Source organism: Fukomys damarensis, unplaced genomic scaffold (assembly GCF_012274545.1).
Source record: "Fukomys damarensis isolate Sample0158 unplaced genomic scaffold, DMR_v1.0_HiC HiC_scaffold_16, whole genome shotgun sequence".
Classification (NCBI taxonomy): domain Eukaryota; kingdom Metazoa; phylum Chordata; class Mammalia; order Rodentia; family Bathyergidae; genus Fukomys; species Fukomys damarensis.
In genome coordinates this window covers 84,126,009-84,146,971 of record NW_022900928.1, presented here as the reverse complement: position 1 = coordinate 84,146,971, position 20,963 = coordinate 84,126,009, and the positions used below count along the sequence as shown (strand labels likewise).

Here is a 20,963-nt window from a genome sequence, read left to right as displayed (position 1 = left end):
ATAATCTTTAAAAAGATCCCTTCCTCCTATTGAGAATATTTTTGTCTTGCTTTGCTTTTCGTATAGGGATCAAACTTAGCACCTTGCACTTGCGAGGCAGATGCAGTGCCACTGAGCTAAATCCCCAACCCTGAGAATATGTTTTTAAAAATCCTTCTTGACAGATGAGTGCCCTGAGTCTGGTAAGCCATGTGGCATGGCAGGGCAAGGCCTGCCCTTCTGGGATGGGTGGAGGGTGGCACCACCTGTGGAACTATTACTTTTCCTCTGTTGGGTTCCCAGTGTTCATGGCTACAATCCATCTGTCCTCAATGTACATCTCTGGGGTGAGGCTTGAGGCTTTCCTGTCCTTTGTCCTTGCCCTCCACCAGATCCTGCCACTTTCTCAGGGTGTCACTTTGTCTGTCCCCATTCCAATTCCCACCCACATTGAGGGTATTGGTCCAGATGGCCCTGATGTCTCCTCCTGCATCCACTTGGCTGGCTTCTTCCCTTCCTGAGAATTCAGCACGTCTCTCAGATCCTCAGTGGGTCCCTGCATGAGCTCAGGGCAGGCTGTGTAACTCACCCTCCCTGCCACTTGTGGTGCTGGTCACTGAGCCTCCCACCAGGCTCATTGCCCTGGAGGAGCCCATGAGAACCTGAGTGCTACAGATGTGCGTCTCCCCTACACACACTGCAGTCCTCATCCCTGATCGACTGTTCCAAAGTTATTACATGCAAAGCTTTAGCAATAAACAATTCACATGTCTTCAGTTGTGCCCTTGCCTGCTGCCCAAATTGTTTCACCCTAGATGGGAATCATGCCTGGCCTGCCTGGCCTAGATGTCTACACTGTTTGCCGGTCAGTCACTCTGAGCCATCTCTGCTACTGGATCAGCAGCTGAAGAACCACAAGGCTTGTGTTCAAGTGACCTCTGTACTTAATGACGGCCCCCAATGCATGACAGAAACAATTCATGTAAAGCTTTTCTTTATGACATATACTCTCAGTCATATGATCCATATTTTTGAAAATGTTTATATACTTCACCTCTCAATAATTGAAAGATGTTTTCGAATCACCTACTATCATGACAAATGTTTTGATTTTTTCCTGTAATCTTATCAATTTTTGCTTTATATACTTTAAAGTTATTTTAAGAGATGGGGAAGGAGGGATCAGATGGGAAGGAGAAGTAAAAAGAATTTAGATGCATTATATACATGCACCAACTCTCCACAATGAATGTAATAATTATGTACTGCAGACATGGACTAATGAAAAAAAAAACGTTGAAGTTCAAAATGAAACAACAACAATAAAAGCCAAAGAGAAGCCACACAGTGCTTCTCCTTCAAGTGAAGCAGTGAGGGTGCTGGATTAAGGATAGGGAAAATCCTATGCTGAGGTTACAGAGATCTATGGTAAGCACAAGACACAGCACAGAGTGGCATATGCTACTCTCCAGCTCAGGGCTTGGGTGGCATCCTCAGCAGGTCAGGGGGACATGACCATTGCATACATACATGTGCAGAACCATGCACATGTGCATACAGCTTACACATGCCCCCGTGTGCCCACACTGTGCACAGCTTCACAGAAACATGCATCCCTGTACTTTGTTTCCCTTCTATCTTTCAAAGGCCAGGGGTTTGTGCACTGAGAAACCAAAGAGAAAATGAAATCTTTCAAGCTGGTCAGTGCTGGAGCCACAGCAAATCCATAAGCATATGCACCTGTGCAAACACAGGCATGGCACACATATAGCCGCAGGCTCAGGACAGCACAGGGGTGATGTGGGCTCCTTGGTTTCCCCTGGGTCCTATGTAAGCAACCTCTGAGCAGCCATTATTATTTCAATGATAATTCAGTGGTAGTAATTGTTTTTTTGAACAAGGCAAGGGCTTTACCCTCAATCTTCTATGTGACGCATCCTACGAATACATTTTGTGACCACAGGAACCTCCCCTTACCCTTGCTCAGCTGCTGTCCCTTCCTGTGCCAGATCCTGGAGCACTCGGTACAGATCTGTCCCACACTCTAGCGTCACTGCAAGAGCACTGGGATTTCCCAAGACAGCACAAGCTCTGCCTGAGCTGGGTGGCATTGGTGAGTGTCTGGCTGGCCCCTTCAGCGTGTACTAGGTGATGATGGGGCAAAGCCATGCTGCTCTCAGCTCCATGTCATCTCTTTATCAGTTCCAGTATCTATGGGTTTGGAATTGATTCCTATTAAACAAATAGAGCAAGAGACATAAACAGGACAGTACAAGTGTGTGAGGCTGGTCCACCCCATGCTGACGCACAGCTGGGCTGCCTCTGGTGGGCTGATGTGGCCTCTACACTCCTGACCCAGGGGATGATGGCGGGAGGAAGCTCAGAGAATGTGGGGGTGACCCTCAGACCTTGAGTGGCTCAGGCCAGAAAGCCTGGAGTGGAAATGGAGGAAAAGAAGGTCACAGCTGTATCATGCAATATTTAGAAAATAAATCAATACAAGAGGCTCCTGAGTGCAGCCCATGCAGGGAGATCAGCTAAACCTGGGTAGCTGGTTCTGAGTGTCTTGGCCAGCATGAGAGGATAACTTGGCCTGGAGTCCTACTGTTTATACCACTTCCCTGGGTGCTGAGACTGTGAGTCAAAAAGTACTGTTTAGGTGTTGAGTTTGGGGACAACTTCTTCTACCGTAGATGTGTGTGATGGTAAGCGAAGGTAAGCTGCTGGGAAGGAACCTGAGGCAGGGCCTTCCTGAAAGAGCAGTCCTCTAGGTAAGGCTATGCCATGATGATGAATGCGTTGGAGGTGGGATGCTCCTGTGTCTACTGCACTCGGATCCCTAGCAACTCCCAGGCTTCTGGCCCTGGTCACCTTTAGGAGCTCAGACAGGGCTTCTGCCTGGCCAGGACCCTCAGCAGTGAGTGGGTGTCAGAGCACTGTTGGCCTTGCAAATGGCTTTTCCTTCCTCTGCAATATTCATCTGAGTTCAGCAAATACTCAGAAAGCATCACCCTGAGGGGTGCAGGCTTCTCAAAAGTCACCTCTGTCTACATGGGGAGGGAAGGACAGCCTTTATCACTTCTGTTACTATCAGCCCTGGGCTGGGGTGGCTGACAGGTTCTTCTGTCTTCTTCCTGCTGCCCTGGGTGCCCAGGGGCAGCCCGGTGTGGAGTTTAGAGAAGGGTCAACTCTAGCCTGCCCTTTGCCAGCTGTGGACTTGTACCTTGGTTTCTTCATCCAAAAAGGGGGCTATTATGGCTCAACTCGGGGGCTTGTAGAGGACAGGAAGTGCTAGATGGAGCACCTAGGACAGCATATGGCCATGGGCAACCCAGAAAATGGGCTACTAAGTATTGCTATGGTTACCTACATCTGCTGCACCCCTCATCTCATAATTTAGAATCAGTGCTAAAGCTCTGAAGATGATGGCACCAGTCAGCATTGAGCAGAAGTCACCAGATCAGAAGAATGACCACCAGCCTAGGGTGGCTGGGGCCAGGGCTCCTGTGCCTCCTCAGGCATGTGATCCCACCTCAAGGTCTACGGGAGGGGCAGGACAGCTGGAGGCAGACACCTGCCTGACTCCCCAGTTCACTGTGGTTGACAGAGGTGATTCCATTGCTTGCCTGACATATATGTTCCTTCTCAGCTTTGACACATGCTGCATCCTTGCATGTCCTGTGTGTGTACGTGTGTGTGTGTGTGTGTGTGCGTGTTTGTGTGTGTGCGTGTGTGTGTGCGCATGCAGTTAAAGACAACTTTCACATCAGAAGCCCTCTTGCAATGACTGGGTTGTGACAAAGTAACCTGTGTGGAGTACTGGACTCCATGCCCCTCTACATGTATGGGGCTTTCTTTAAATCCATGTGATCCCAGGAAAGGAACACTGAGGATAGAGGTGCTGGGTGACCTACTGGAGGCTGTGCAGGCTGAAGTGCCCCAGCCAAGAGAACTCTGACCAGTGCTCCCTGGATTGAAGAGAACTATGCCAAACTGAATTTACCATGGCTCCTGCTATGGGACCTGTGGTCTGTGAGGTCAGCCCCAGCACTCCACATTGTCCTTCAACACACACACACACACACACACACACACACCCTCTGCCATACTCACATACAAGACTGTCACTCCACTGACACCATTGAGGAACACTGCAGACCACTCTGAACATATGCTCATCAAGCACTGTTCAGCAGTGGGATCACCAACCATCCTGGACCAGGATGGCCCTGAGAGAGAGAGAGGCAGATCCCTTATGCAACTTTTAGAACAAAAGGAACAACAGAGGTTCCATGCCTTTCATTTTTATCTTCCTCATGGAGAAATAGACTCCTCATGGTCTTGTCTGCTGGTGGCAGATGTCCCTGTAGAGGTGGTGACTTACACTGTGAAGGGAGGGACATGAGGGGAAGAAGAACTGCATGTGAGGCTGGTGGTGAAAGTCTTGCCGCTTGTCCCCTTACCACAAGGTCTGGCCCCTGTAGCTGAGCTTCTAGCTGCAGAGCAAGTGTCCAGAGCACCCAGAGATGCTTGGAGACAGAGATGGAGGGAGAACATTGGCTGTCTGAGTGCTATTGCCAAGAGTGGGAGTATTAACGATCCCTGTGTTTCTGCTGAAATCACCATCATTGGCCATGCTGCACATGTGCCTGAACTTTTATAAAATCATATAGCATCTTTGGAAGAGATCTCTGCCTTTATGTGTTTGAAGGCAGTTTAGTGTTCCACATGTAAGACCTGGTGCTGGTGGTGCCTGTGATTGATAATTCTTTCTGTGGGACTTATAGGTTCATAAAGCAAAGAATGTAATCTAATCACCCATAGGTACATGATTTCTTTATCCCTCCTATCAGATGTAATATGGGTCATAGTCACAATTTAATAACAGCCCAAGTAGGGCTCAATAAAAGTTACCATTAAGAGCTGAAAATGTTCTCTCATTTATTTCCCTGACAGAGCCTGGCTGCCACACAGGGTTTGGATGGAGATTAATGTCACCTGAGAACTGACACCTTGCCAGGGCAACAGAAGCCATGTGGGCTTGATGCTGAACTCTGGTTGTACACACAGAGGGTAGAGTCTGGGGTTCTGTTCCCCATTTGGGGGTGCAGCTGGCAGGGACATGCTGCTAATAGTGGAGCTGCTTGGCTGTTATCCTGTCTGCTAGGGACAGCAGTGTGTCCTCAGTCCAATTGGAGAGGACTTACATGTCACGGGTAACTGTGATCCTCTCTGCCACCTTCTGTGCAGCAAGTCCTAGTGTGTCTGTGCTGTCTGATATTTTTCCCAAGGGAGTCACAAAGATGACTTTAACCTCTGCCAACCCTTTAGCCCCTCTTCTGTGGAAGTCACTAAGAACAGTACGAGCTGAGATGAGGGGTTCAGAACCCATCCCCTCGTGCACATTTGTAGCTGTGACTCAGGACACAGACAGTGCAACACAAGGGCTGGGCACCCTCCCCTCCGAGGTGGTCTGTGGGATTCCAGCCTGGAGAGGGTGCTATGCTGACACACATTCCACTGAGGGGCATGCAGCTTTTCAGATGCAGCCTCCAGCCGTCTAGGCCCAGAGGTTGCAGAGGACAGAATGCACATGCTGATAACTGGCTGGGGCAAGCTGCACACAGGAGATACGCTAAGGCTGGAACCCATGGACACACAGGAAACCCAAAGGGTAGAGGAACACACATGAAGAGAGGACTGGAAGCAATGCTTCCCAGCAGGAACCTGTGTTCCATTATCTCCTGAAGCCTTGGGAAGGGGAGAAAGTGCAAAGCGTGATCCTGGTGCCCAGTCTGATGCTGGAGGGAGGAGCATGCAGCATCCTGGGCACCGGCAGCTCCGCTGCAAGGGTGATGAAGGTGCACAGGTGTCCCTCCACCTTAGATGGTGCTCACTGGAGACGTGGGCTCCCTGTGGATTGTGTCACCTGCCCAGCACTGGGAGTCAGGTGCCTCAGCCAAGCAGTGGGGCTCTGTGGTGGCTGCACCCAAGAAACTGTGGACCTTGGCTCTGGAGGAGGTGGCTGTGTCCGAGACAAGGACACTTCAGGATGTCAGAGGGAACAGGCCAAGAGAAGGCCAGGACCCTGACAGTGGGCAGGAGACTGCCATCAAAGCAGGGGACACCGGCCTATCTCTGAAGCCATTTCAGCAGTGTTCACATGCTGGGGACCCTAGCACTTTAGGATGCAGGCCCCAAGCATGACTTTCCCTACTTCTTAGCCCACCCAGTCTACACCTGCTCTCTGGAACTGTGACAAATGTGCTCCCACTATTGCTTGTGGCTCTCAGCTGGGGACAGTGTCACATGCTCACTGAAGTCCTTCACAGCCTATGTGTCATGGCTGGCACAGACCCCAACCGTCAGGCCAGCGCCCTTGTCTCTCTGTGCAGGGCTTGAACTCCAGCCCCACCTCCCAGCTCACCTTGGCAGCCCAGCTCCTGTCAAACCCCAGGCTGGGCCCTAAGCAGTACAAGAACATAGGGTGCAGGGCCAAGGCAGTGGCCTTGGAGAGGTGAAGTGTGGCTGGAGAGAGGAGTCTGGATTCAGAGCCAGTGGCCACACCCCAGCTCGTGAGGACAAGGGGACAGGCCTGGCCCTGCAGAGTCAGTTTGGTGGTTGAATGCCCTGTCTAGAAGGTAGGGCCCTTTGGGAGATAGACAGTGGCATCAAGTGGATCTTTTCCCCCTAAAATATGCCAGGTGTTTAGGGAGTAGTGAGTGGCTGGCTGTGTCCCTCACAACCCTGACCTGTGAGCATTTCTACCTCACTTGGCTTCTTATCATGTTGGTGGGCCTCTTAACATCTTGCCCAAGTTTTTTTCTTGGGTAAGAAAAATATCTGGTGTCTCCAACACATGCACAATGACAGCTCATGAACATGTGTTTCCTTGTCTGCTGCGGTGCTCTAACCAGGACACAGGCCATGGGCATGTCGCCAGCCTGGGCTCTGCAGGTACCTTTGCCAGAACCTGTGGCCTGACCATAAGGGGTATGTGTGGAGCATGTGGCATGAGTGTGTGCGGAATACGTAGTATATGATGTGTGTGTGTGTACACACTTCCTGTAATGCATATGTAATATGTAGGTATGAGGGGTATGATATGTGTATGGTATGTGGGGTGTGAGATATGTTTGTCCAGTATGTGGTGTGTGAAGTGTGTAGAATACACACTGCGTGAGGCATGGGGGGATGTGTATTATGTAAAGTGTGTGTGTAATATGTTGCACACAAGGTGTGTGTGTGGAATTTGTGGTGTGGGGTGTATAGGATATGTGATATACGGAATATGTGATGTGTGGAGTTTGTAGTGTATATGTAATTCATGGTGTGGTATGTGTGGAACATGTATTATTACATGGTATGTGTGTGTAGAATACATGGTATGTTGTGCAACGGAGCTTGATTTTTGTATTTAAAGAAGTCAGATGTCTGGGTTCTTTATGGGAAGTTTCTCAAGTCTGAGAATACTCAATGGGCACTTTGGGTGGAACTGTGTCCACTCGCAATGTTGTGACACAGCCTCTCCCCCGGGTCCTCAGATAGTGATCCTCTTTGGGAACAGAAGAGGGACCCTCTTCCGAGAAGTGAACTGTTAGGTGGGGCTCTCAGGTGGCCCTGGTCCCATGTGACTTCGTCCCTGTGAGAAGGGAACTTTGGACATGGGGACAGACACATGGAGAATTGGTGGCCCAGCACACTCAGGGAGAAACTGCATGTGGGGCAGGGCTGGTCCACACGCTGGGGACGCTGAAGCCACTTGAAGCTGTGGGGCAGGAAGGGTCTCCCTGGGAGACAGTAGCACCTGTCATTTAAGCCACCGGTGTGCAGTGCTCTATGACATTAGTCCAGAAACTGTGGTGGACTGGGCTGATACCACCCCAGGGTCATTTCCATTCTGTGGTTCCACCCGTACACTCTGCCTCCAAGGTCGATGCACGGCTGGAGTCTATCCTCATCACACCCTGCTGCCCTCCCTCATCCTGGTTCTGTCCTAACCAACACTTAATAAACCCAACTACATCATCTCTTTAATTAAGTCTTGACAAAAATGTGGTTCACGTGGAATGGAGGGATGGCTGAGTATGCAACCCTGGAAGAGACATCCACTCCCTGTGTCCTTCCCATCAGTCAGTTATTTAATTAATGGCCTGCAGCAATAGTCTCCTTAGGTAGAAATTTATCTGAGGGCCCTATCATTTCATTTCTCCATATTTTCTTTTGCGGATTTTGTGAAAAGAAAAGAAAAGAAAACAACAAAACAAAAACCCACTCCCTCAATTCCCACTCAGGGTGTCACAGCTATTCCTGGGTCTCCTGAAGGAGAGGGGCCAGCCCTTGGGTCTCCGTCCCCCCAGGGTTGAATGTGTCCTGTGCTTCAGCGGGGACCTGGCAGGATGCTGGTCCCAGGATAGCATGACCGTGTGACTCTTTGCTGCCTGGTCCTTCCTCTGTCCACATTCACAGTCTCAGTCCCACCCTGATGGTGTCCATGAATCCTCACCAGGGCCTTCAAGTGCAGAGCACAAAGTGGGGCTGAATCTGGGCCACCCAGCACAGCAGGGCGCACACAGCCGCTCTCGGTACCCCAAATGCTGTACATGGCTCTGGCCCTGCACCCCTGCCCATGGAGACAGACAAAAGCCCAAAGCCACTATGCACCATCTGCTGAGATCTGATGGTCCTCACGTGCCTGTTGGTGGTCCCATCCTGGAGGAGAGAGATGAAGGTCGGAGTTCCACACTCCATGACTACCAGTGCTACTAGTTACTGTCCCCTCCTTCCTGCTCCGAAGGTTTTGGGGTGACACACACTGCTCTGGGAGCTTGGCCCGCTACACACCACCAGCCCTGCCACATTATGATGCTAAGGAAATCTGAACATATGATTGCTTGTCACTGGGGAAGCTGCAGTGCCATTGTCACCCCCCTCCTTTACGTGTGTTTGCGGTGCTGGGCAAGGGCTGGGGTTGCAGGAGCTGTGACTCCAGTAGAGACTCAAGACACAGAGGGTGACTTAGGAGCTTAGAAGCTGCCACACAGCTTCTAAATGCCATGGAGCAAAACATTCCAGCAGGTTTCTCCCTTGGAAGATCTATAACCTGCACCCTTCCTGGGGTCAGAGCCCTGAAGGTGGGGTGAGCACACTCTTCAGGCCCCAGCTACAGTGAGACTGTTCCCACAGTTCTATCTGGGCTCCCACCTGCCACCTTTGCTCCGAGCAGATGAGGATCTGCTGTGCCCAGTGACCCTTTGCAAGGGATTCTCATCTGCAGGTTGGGAGAGAAATATGAGGGGGACAGAGGAGGAGCAGAGCTGGGAAGGTCACCCTGGAACAGATGACACCTAGGCAGGCCACCCCATGAGACAGAGGGTTGCCAGGGTGCTGCCTTCCTCTGGCAGCAACCCCATGAGTGCCACAGAAGGAGGGGGAGAATCAGGAGGAGGAGGAGGAGGAGGAGGAGGAGGGTAACCACAGCTGGGGCAGAGTAGGGGGCAGCTGCTGTACTCCAGACCAGGGGACAAGGCTACCTTTACCCTGTTTGCCCCCAAGTGCTATTGCAGGCTGGACCTTAACTGCCAGGTGACCAGTATTGCCTTGGGTGAGATCACAGTGTCCTGGTCATCCCTGTCAACAACCCTCCAGAAGCAGGTGACAAGGACTCTAGGTGACCTCACCCAAGCTGTAACCACCTGGAGGAAGTGTTCTGCAATCTGTGTGGAGCCACAGGGGCTAGTGCTCCAAGACAAAAGCAGAGGCCTTTGGTTCTGGGATGCACTGGACACTTTGGGTAGTGACAACAGGAATGTCATTAAGTTCTATGATCTAACTTAGTTCTTTCTCTTTTTTTCCTAACCCAGCCCTATCTGAGATACCACTGTCCCCAAAACTGGGGGTGAAAACCAAGACCTCTGGGATCCTAAAGGACTCATGGGACTTGCAGTTCCGGCTGTCCCTGTACGTGATACCCATAGGCTAGGGCCGGGTGCTAGAGCCCTGTGAGAACCTCTGTTTGGCAGCTTGTGGATGTGGACACGGGATGGGACACAGATGGGAAGTGATCATGTGCATGTATCACTCACATCTGCCAGAGAAACCAGAACAGGATGAACACAGGAAGCTGTGCTTAGCTGCTCAATGGGCACTCATATTCAGTCCTGAACCCTAAGGTGGAATGGGGGTACCAGGGAGTAAGCAAATAACAGCTCAGCTCCTAGGGTTGGTGACCCCCAAACACCAGCTCTGGCACTGTCAATCCTTGTGCAGGAGAGACAGATGGGTACCTGAGCCCAGAAGGGCTGGAGACACATTCGAGGTCCCATGCATGGTGAGCATCTGAGCTGCTTTGGCCTGTCCCTCTCTCTGGCCACCACGATGCCTTCTGGACCCAGAAGGAAGGTCTTTCCCAGTAGCCTGGACCTCCTCATGTGTCACTTCATGTGGACATGCAGCTGTACGTCACATCACCCCAGTGAACCCCAACCCAACTTCTCCTGTGGGCCAGAAGAGCATAACCTGCAGTGTTGGTGTACAGCTGTCAGGAGCAAGGACCCTGGCTACTGAGCGAAGACAGTGAGCTGCTCCTGCTATCCTGCAACCCCAGGATGCTAGCGTAGTGGTGTGCAGCACTCTTCCCAGCAGCTCTGGCTCATACGGCCACCTGCTATGCCCCCATGCTAAGGGCCGCCTGGCCATAGGCTGCCTCCCCCAGACACCACAGCTCAGCTCTGGGGAGGGTAGGTTTTGTCCTTAGATTTTCTGTGGGTGGCCTCACTATGGTGATGTCTTTTTACCTTATTATAAATTACGTTTTGCAATCTTGCCTAAGCCATTAGACAGAGGGAGGGGGCTACAGGAAATAAATACATATGAAATAAATGTGGGATTTGCAAAGATGATAAAATCAGACTAATTTGGATGAATGTGGCAAATGCATGTAGAGTTTCTGAACTACCAGCTAATTCTACAAATAATCACTCATAGGAGAGGCTATTTTTAAAACAATTCATTTTCTCTGCTTTCATGTCAACGAAATAAAATAAGGGATTAATGAAAGCGTTCTTTAAGCACAAACTTCCCTGGGACACACGGCAGGAACGGACAGGCCTAGAAGCAGTGATTATTGCAAGGTGACTCTGCAGGGTGCAGGTGGAGAGTGCCCTGGTCTTTTACTCCCTGCTTCTCTGAGCCTGACCAGGGCTGAGGCTGCCCTACATGAATCCTAGGCTGGTCTGTGATGTGCACAGTGCTGAGAGGCACAGATGCTTATCCGGGGCCCCAGCTCCCTGCCCCCCGGCCTCTACTGTATGTGTAGAGCTTGACAGTCCCAGAACCTAAGTCTGCCTGAACCCTTGAGAGCTGCCTTCCTGCCTCTGCCCCAGGCCCCACCTTGGGGTGCTCTGGGAACAGGCTCACATCAGTGCTTCTCCTCAGATGGCTGTCCACAGTCCCCAGGCCCAACCTGCTCTGTAGCCCAAGCCAGACCTCATGTTCCTTGAAATGAGACCACCCTCCCTGAGCAGGACACACCCTGGGTCCACCCCAGGTGGCCCTGGTCCTGGGGCCCTCTGTGTCTCAGAGCCACAAGTGCCTGTTGGTCAAGGTACCAGTGCTTCAGACCTTCTGGGCCACCACGCCAGGTGCATAAATGGGTGTGTGGTGTGGTGTGTCCAGCCTCCAGTCCACCAACTACAAGGACCAGGATTGAGCTCCCCAGAGGACCTGGAGCCCCACTCTTTAGACCCTATAAATGCCACAGGCCTCCACTTTGGCACCCCAAGGAGTGGCATTCCCTGCCTTCCCTCATGTTAGCCTCTGTTACACTGGGGGTGGGCGCCAGGCGCACTGGTTCTGGGTGCACCCGCCTTTTTGGCAAGAGTGCGGAAGCTCCTTCCACTTGCTCCTGGGCCTCAGCCTTTAGGAGTTTCCAATATCACAAAGCCTGAGATGACACCATCTTACAGCTCCAGGAAGCAGCCAGGGTGAGCCTCTCCCTGAAAGAGAGGGCCCAACACTTTAGGAGTTATAGGCAGGGCCAGAAGAGGAGGGAAGACCTTCATATCTCTCTCCTTTTTCAGCCCCTTGCCTTCTGGTAATTCCTTATTCACCTTCCTTCCTCACTGCAGGAGTTTATAACTAACTGGACCAAGAGAATGTGACCAGGAAGGGTACACATCAGTTAATTAACTCACCAGTGTGCAGTCATCAAACTCTTATTGGGTCCTTACTGTACTCATGGCCCTGTGAGTGCTACTGTGGGGTGCTGGTGAGTGGTCCCTGTGATTCCAGTACTCAGGAGGCTGAGGCAGGAGGATTGTTGTGGTTTCTAGGCCAGCCTGGACTGCATGGTAAGCTCAAGGCCAACCTGAGTGAGACCCTGTGCCCCAAAACAAAACAGACAAAGAGGTAAGTAAGATATGGCCCCTGTTGCCAGGATCTTATCAGAGAGGCCGGCAGCTTCTCCAGGACTCCAGGAGTGGGAAAGTGAGTGGATGTTGCCCCTAGGTCCACCTCAGGCCATCTGCCTCCTGTGGAGCTCACTGGCTTTTGGGGGACCATCTCCCCCCAGGCCTGCTGCCATAGGGAAGGCACCACACCTGCCCCAAGCTGGGCAGCCCCTGCAGGGCTCTGTGTCTCTCTCCTTACCCTATCCTGTCCCTCACACCTCTTAGTTCACCCCTACACAATTCCTCCCTACCTCACCCTGCTTGCCAGCTCACTGGCTCCCTGCTGAGGAGGCTGCCAGCCCCCTAAGTTCTCCAAGTCACAGACACCAGCCTTAGGCTGTCTCACTCAGACACACAGTAATCAGTTTCCGTATGGGTCCTGATCAGAGGCAGGGTATGTGGAGACATGGACGCCAAAAGGGCTCAGGAGTCCAAGTGCCCAATCGTGGATGCAGCAGACTCCTCCATGCAGTCGGCGGACTTCAGAGTTTTGCTCAAGATAGAAATCCCTGGGTAAGTGTATCCAAACTAGCTTTAATTTATTAAGATTTTAGGTGTCCCACATCCAAAATGTGTATCTGCAGAGGCATCCTCATAAATAACCTGAAACTTTTCACTTCATTTTATAATTTATAAATGAGACACGGCAATTATAAAAATAATTTTTAATCTAAAGAGTAAGAATATGAACCATTAGGTCCAAGCGTCTTTTATCTATTATTGTAGCCATAGAACCTAGTTATGTTTCCATTTCCAGTTTAACATGCATTCAATTTCCAAACTATACATGGTATATTATGGCTGAATTTGCTTTTCATGACTTATGCTTTTTCTTACATAATTAATTTATAGTAAATTAAAAAGAATGCCTCACATGTTAAACCAAACAAAGACAATATTTGGTTTTATATATTATCAATATTTAAAGATCATATTAAATACATTTTATAATGATTAAAAATGTAGCAATCTGAAATAAAACTCCCCTTTACTTAAACATGACCGGTTTTATTTCCATACACTATATAAAAATGAGCTGACTTAAAAAAAACTGTTCAGAAAGACAAAGGGCAATCTCTCCAAGAAATGGTGCTGGGAAAAGTGGGTGTCTACATGCAGACCCTCACCTGTATGACCTGGCATGAGACTGACAACTACAGACTCTTAGAAGCACACAGGAAAGAGCGTCACTACACCGGGGTCTGGCAATGACTTGGGTATGACACTAAAAGCACAGGTACCACAAAAAGAAAATAGATAAATCTGCTTTCATCAAACTAAAAAACCTCTGCGTAACAAAGGACACTAGGAAAAGAGTAACAAGGCAATCCCAGGACAGGAGAAGTTACTTTCAAATCACTCATCTGAAAGGGAATTAACATCCTCAACCTATGAGGAATTCCCCAGACTCCAACAGTACAATGTACAACCCAGTCCAAAGTGGGAAAAGGACGTGAATCGACATTTCTCCAAAAATGACACAGCTGGCCAGGAAGCACAGACAGGTCACTCCTGAGGAAAACACACATTGAAACTGCACAGAGATTCACTTTAAACCTGTGAGGACAGGAACCATAGAAATGCAGAAAATAGCAAGTGCCGGTGAGGATGTGGGGAGCAGAATCCTTAGGCACTGTTGGTGGGGAGGTAAAATGGTGCAGATGCCATAGAAAACAGCAAGAGTTCCTCAAAAACATGAAACACAGGGTCGGAGATTTAGTTTAGTGGCCTGCCTCATAAGCACAAGGTCCAGAGTTCAATCCCTGGTACCAAAACAAAACAATCTTTTTGAAACACAGGATTGGCACCAGCCCCAGCAATTCCACCTCTCCATACATCTCCAAAAGATCTGGAAGAAGGGACCCTAACAGATACCTGTACACCCCTGTTCATAACAGCAGGATTCTCAATAGCCAGAAGGTGGAAGTGAGGCAACCGCCCACCCACAGATGAATGGATAAGCAAAACCTGGTCCATCCACACAGCGGAACACCATTCAGCCTTCACGAGGAAGGGCATCTGACACTGGCTGCAGTAGGGCGCTCCATAAGATTAGCAGGTCTCAGAGGGACAGATATCATATGATTTTCCTTACATGAATGGTTCCCAAATTCTTAGCAACAGAAGGCAGCATGGGGGTTGCCATGGACTGGGGAGGAAATAGGGGTTGGCATTTATTGGGGAAAGGGTTTTAGTTCAGGAAGATAACGCAAATGGGTGTAGTGAAGGCTGTACAGCTTACACCTCCAAAATGCACTTAAAAATGGCTAAGCAGGTCCACTTTGTTATGTGTGGTTCACTGTAATTAACCAAAGGAAAAATGAGGGGCTGTGTTGCACAGAAAAAGCCTGAGAGAGCCACAGAGGGCACAAGACTGGGAAGTGGTAAGGCTGCTGTCTAGAGCGGCAGCTCCCATGACTGGGGCTCTGCCTGTGACTCCAGCAAGTGTGGTCTGTGCTCTCTCAGGCCCAGGACTCCCCTGCTCCACCTCACCATGACTTCAGCCTGTGGAACTCTGGCAGTGTTCTGACCTGTCTGCCTACACCCGGAGGTCATGCACAGTTGGAGGGCCTGGATACTCTGTACTGGAGGCTAGGGAAGGATAGACAGTGTCCACCTGCTTGCCTGCCAGTGTGATGAGCAGCCATGAGAACACCACCCCTGCAAAATCAAGTGACTTTCCTGGTGGAGCCACCATGGATCCTTGTCCTGGGGAGCAGGGCCTGCCATGTGGCCAGAATATCCCTGTGGTCAGTGGGGACAGGAGCTGTGGGAGCTTTTGTTGCAAGTGACCAGCAAAAGGGCTGGAAAGGCGAGATATCTGCCTGGGGCTGGTTTCTCTGGTGTCAGGCTTAGGGACCAGAAACGCTCACAGTTCCCACTACAGAATCACGTGGTACCTTTTAGTTGTGCAGACAAAACAGCTTTAAAGTTCAAGGCTCATTCAAATTGGATTTCAGAAACACAAAGTCTTAAACATTTGTACCCAACTAAGGGATTATACTCTTATCTGTCCACAGAAAGGCTTTTGAAGAAGTAGGGAAAAAAGGTGCCTCAAATTTTAAATCGGGTCCTCAAAACTTGCTTGTCTGTGGCTCTTTCCTCGAGCTGGCTGCCTATTATCAAAAGGTAAAATGTCTCAGACTATTGAAAAAGGGATTTGCATAAATTGCTTTCACCTGCTTCTTATACGAGGTTAATGAAATTGGAATAGAAAGGAATGGATTCTAAGCCAGAGCAGCCTCACTCCCCCAGAAGGGGCCATCCTGAGCCTCAGGCTTGGCTTGGAGACCCCTATATTAGAGGTCAGAGGCCAGGCCCACCACATCCTCGTGAGTCCAGGATCTGGAGTGGGCTCAGCTTTCTGTGTGGACTCCGCCCTGCCCTCTGGTCCCCCTGACAAGGTGACTAAGCCCCCACATGAGGTGGCCACACAGACATGGGACTCTAGGTTGTCACCTGACCTCTGAATCTGGGTAGAAAAGATGAAGAGTCAATAACTACCTTGATGCACTAATCTATTTTGGATAGAGCATCATTAAATACAATAGAGAGTGTTTTATGAATCTCTGGGCCCTCTGGAATCTTCACATGTTTAAAGGAAGAAGAAATGTAGAACACAATCGCTTTGACTGGCTGTCCAGGAGGCACCTGGAGCCCTGTGGGCCCTGCAAAACTGGAAAGTAGACTTGTCTGGTATAGCTCTGTCTCTGATATTCTGGGTTTCCTGGAGAAACTTCTCTCAGAGGAAAGATGCCTGCTGCTAAGCTGACATGGGATGGAGGGAGGAGGGGCCCTTAACACCTTCCTCCTCAGGAATGATAGCATCCATGCCCTGTGCAGGGAGGCCTGGAAGCAGCCTGAGATCTGCAGGTGGGGGGTTCCCTGGCCTCCACTATGGGCCACCCTGTCTGTGCCCCACGGAGCCCACCACAAGCTCTGTGACCCCAACAAGGCTGCACTTGTTGCCTGGTGGCCCTTGGCTCATGCTCCCGGGGGATGCTCTGCCTCTCCAAGCTTCTCTTCCCTCTGCCACTCTCTTTTCTATAGTAGGCGACTGGTATCCTGCTCTCAAGAGACAATGGCCCACAAGGCTGTGTGCTGCTCCAGCCTGGCCAAGGGGTAATGTCCACCCTCCCCCGCCTATCCCGACACTCCCAGTGTTGTCTGCTGTGCCCTGCCCCCATGTTCCTGCATTCTAGACCTATACTGTGGAGGATGAGGCAGGAAGATCACAAATTCAAGTTCACCTGGGTCAGCTTAAAGACTTAGGGAGAGCCTGTCCCAAGATAAAAAAATAAAACTTAAAGGGCTGAGGATTTAGCTCAGTGGTGCTGCCACCTGCCTTGTAAGCACTAGGTCCCTAGTTCAACCCCCAGTACCAATAAATAAATAATAAAAAGGGCTGATGATGCAACTCAAAGCAAAGTCCCTGGGTTCAATCCCCAGCACAGTGTGGTGTGTATGATTTGAGAATCATCCATAAAGTGTGGTTACCCCCTATTCTACAGGGGAGAATTTCTAAGACCCAGTGGGTGTCTAAAGCCATAGCTAGTACCAAATCCTGTATATACCATGCCTTCTCCTATTCATACATTTCTATGACAAAGTTTAGCTTATAAATCAGGCACTATAAGAGATTCGCAATGATAAAAGTATACAACAGGCATGATCCACTGTCATTGTGATGGTTTGCCTTGATTGTCATTTCTTCAGCTTGTGAGACACCTTGCAGATTAATAAAGCACACTTCTGGGTGGGTCTGGGGTATTGTAGAAGAGAAGCCTTTGGGACTGTGCCTGGTCCCCGGTGGCCTCTTCCACTCTGGCTTTTCCCTTTCTGCTTCCTGTTTGCCATGAGGGGAGAGTTGTTTTCTCCCATGCTCTTCTACCATGATTTTTGGCCTGGCCATAATCATAAAGCAATGGAGCCAGCCAGCCATGGACTGAAACCTTTGAAAGTGACCAGAACAAACCTTTCCTTCTTTAGGTTGCTTATGTCAGGTATTTGGTCACAGCTGAAAAAGTCGACTAAAACAGTCATACAAGTTACTCGAAGCTTAGGAATTTATTTCTGGAATTTTCCATTTATTTCTGGTCCATGGTTGACTAGAACTTGGGAATGAAAACAGCAGGTTGGTGGGACCACTATGTGATAGCTGCATGGTGGGCACTGCCAGTGTCTCCCTGGATGATGCTCACTGTGGGAAGGTCACCTCCTCCATGTGGTGTGCTCTCACCTGGATGCTATGTCTCGAAGGTCTGTTTGTCTGGTGTCTTTCAGTGTGGCTACTAATGGTCTGTTTCCTCTCTTCCCCTCAGCTTTGCTTTCTATGTCTCCTGTCAGGCAGATAACATACGCCGCCAAGGCTGCTCTGCTGTCTCATCATGCATATGTGCTCCTCCTTCAGTAAGCGTCAGCCACACCTTCCCCCAGATGGACTGCCCACGTACGCACGCACTCATCACATCACACTGCTGTCACTGTTCCCACTCTCAGTTTAATCCCAAGACTCCTGTCTTTCTGGCTAGTTGACCTTGCCTATTCCTGCCCAGGTTACTGTTTGAAACAATGCTCTCAGGGGACACATCTGTTGCTAGGATAGGATTCTTAGGCAAGGCTGGTCTGAGGACTCCCTTCTGGCACTTCTGGGTGGCCCTATATCCTGGTCCTGGGGACCCCTGGAGTTGCTAAGGCCTTACAGCATCACAAGTATCCATGGCTGCACTGCTGCAACTGCTTCCTCAGCATCTCCTCTTCCTAGATAGTACTTGCCTGGCTGTCAGAGTATCCTGTTCACACGTCCCTATCAATACCAAGCCCACTGTGAAGTTCCCAGGAAGGGACAGCCCCTTCCTGCCCCTTTAGTGCCTGTGACAGCATGACCACAGTGTGTCTCAACTGCCTGCTTGCAGTGGGGACCATGCAGCTGCTGGAAAAGCACCTGGCATGGCAGATGCTCAGTGAAAAGTTCTTGAAAAGATGATAAATGAGCTAAGGAGCCTCCTCCGGGACAGGGACTACCCTTGCCTCAGGGTGCCCCATGAACATTTCGGTCACACAATGGGTAAGCAGTCAGTGCTCCACAAATGTTAGCTCCATGAGAACACAGTCCAATCTTTTTGAAAAAGATTCACACATCACTTCAGTTCCAGGCACACTTTCATAAGTGTGCTAAACCTCTTTGGTGAATCTCAGCTTTTTGCATTTGTACAAGACAGAAAGGGGAAGGCAAACTTTCAACATCTTCCTTTCCCAGAGATGTACAAATATTTTAACAACATCCCAGTGACTAACCAGTGATTCAGCCAAGATTCCCAGAATAAACAGAACTCTATTCTTAACTCTGCTCCGATTTTACTCAAGTGTTACCAGGCTATACTTACATCTGGCATGAAGCTGTGTTGCCTGGGCTTTGCAATGATAATGACCCAGGGCCATGGCCAGAAAGGGCACAGTCCAGCCCCACCCAGCTGCAGACAAAGCATGCAGGGCAGCAGGGCAGCTGGGCAGCTAGGTGGGGGTCACTTGAGCTAGTGCTAGGTGGTCAGCTCCAAAGTCAGTATTTATGCTCCAGCCTCTTCCAGGCTGCATGTTGGCATGGGAGCCAGCTGGGAAGCTACTTGGGGAATGCACACATCTGAGACTGTCAAACACTTACTGCCACTATGAGAGGGGTCACCATCCCAAAGAAGCTGTAGCCGTGACAGTGATGTATAGCTCAAGTTGGGGCCTTGAACTCATAGAGCATCTGGGTTGGTGGAGTTTTGTCCAGAACCTGTTCGGACATGGCACCTGGTTGACCAGGGGCCTATTCTTGCAGCTGTGCCACTTTGAGCAGCTCCAGTGGACCTGGCCCTAACTCTCCCATACCATTGCCCCTCCCAGAACCCAGCAAGACTCAGGTGGGTCACACCCAGATCTACACTGCCCATCTCCACCAAAGAGATGACCCTCTATGAAATTTGGCTGGGAAATACACAACATCGGTCATTACTGGACTAAACTGATGGGTCATTTTGGTAAAAGCAATCCCTTTTACATTGCCTGTGGACACAGCTGGATGTGTGGCACAGCCCTGTCTGATTATGGTGTGTCCAGGGCTCCAGGAAACAGCAAGGCAGGACAGTGGGGATCCAATTTTCCCAGCCATCAGCACCATATCAGAGCTTACACTCACTGAAGCCCAGGAGCCAAGATCTGGGTGCATGTGAGCTAAGTCTAACATGAAATTTTAAGTCTGTGCTCCAAAATCATTAAGTTGCTCCAAACTAAGTGAGTATTTTTACAAAGCAGTTGGGGCTAGACTAATGGAAGTCTATGTTTTAATGTGAAGGTGTTGAAACACTTGAAAGTGCAGGATCTGACCCAGATCCTGGGTTGGGCTCCAAACCCAGGGCAGGGCACATGTCCACCTTACTTGAAGCACTTGCTCTGTGGAAGACAGACTGCAGCACAGGGGTGTAGAACAGACTCCTCTGTCCAGTAGCTCCCCTGTGCACAGCTGCTAACTGTCCTTTTGGGAAACCATGGATCATGGAGCTCACAGTCATCTGCGATGACTGGGGAAATGGGTTGTGGCCACTTGGGGTGGTGGGTCACAGTCACCTGGGATGGTTTGGGGCCGGCATGCATGGCTGGCCACATGGCTCCAGAGAGCCAGCCTGGCTACACCCTGGTGTCTCTTGAGAACAAAGCCTGCAGTCAGTCCCCGGCCCAACACGGTGGCTCTGTGTCTTGAGCCTGGATGCCCTGCACGGCCATTGGAGCAAAGGCAGCTCTGGGGCTCTGGTATACACATGTCTGTGAAAGAAGACCTGGCCCTTGCCTGGTACTCCAGTGCACTGTGTCCCTGGTTTGTGCCTGGAGTGCTGTGTGTCCACTTTGCACACGGTTCTCTCCATTTTCAGATAAAAGAAAATAGTCCTGAGGGTGCAGTGGGAGCATGATGGTTTTGGTGCAGGGGCAGCAGCTTCTCTGTGTGGCTGGAAACCTCTGTCTTGCACATGGGATGACATTTTAAAAGGCTAGAATAAATTTGTTCCTTACCAGTGCCCTTTGCAGAAGCTTCATGACACTCTGGGTGATGTGGCTTCTTAGTAAGAAGCAGCCCTGGTGGGGACCTCGGTGGGCACCCTGGACAAACATGGGAGTGGAGCATCGGTTCAGTTGTATTTATTTCACTTAGTAAGAAGGTGATTTGATGCCTGTTTCTGGAGGTCTTAGCTTGCACACCATGTTGCCCACCCATCTCATCTGTATGTCTACTCACCAGAGGCCTGGTAAGATATCCTCTCATAGATAGCCCTGGGCTGTCCCCAGATGTGACCAGGTGTGTATGTGACCCAAGTGTGTCTGCCTGAATGATTTAGAGGCTGTGTTTGCTGCACTTTGGGCTTTCTTTAGTGTGGTCCAGCAGCCATGGTATCGTTGGACACACTGAACACATGTGCAGGCTACATATGCTCGGAGTCTGGGTGTACTGTAAAAGGTTGGGCTGCCTTTCTAACTAGTGGAGCGGGGCTTTATGCTGGC

At 50.2% G+C, this 20,963-nt stretch overlaps 1 protein-coding gene across 1 annotated transcript in view; it reads right to left on the bottom strand.

Annotated features, from left to right (window-relative positions):
* Ptprn2 (protein tyrosine phosphatase receptor type N2) overlaps nucleotides 1–20,963 on the bottom strand; it is a 523,272-nt gene that overhangs the window by 100,557 nt on the left and 401,752 nt on the right. The gene's annotated exons all lie outside the window — the stretch shown is intronic.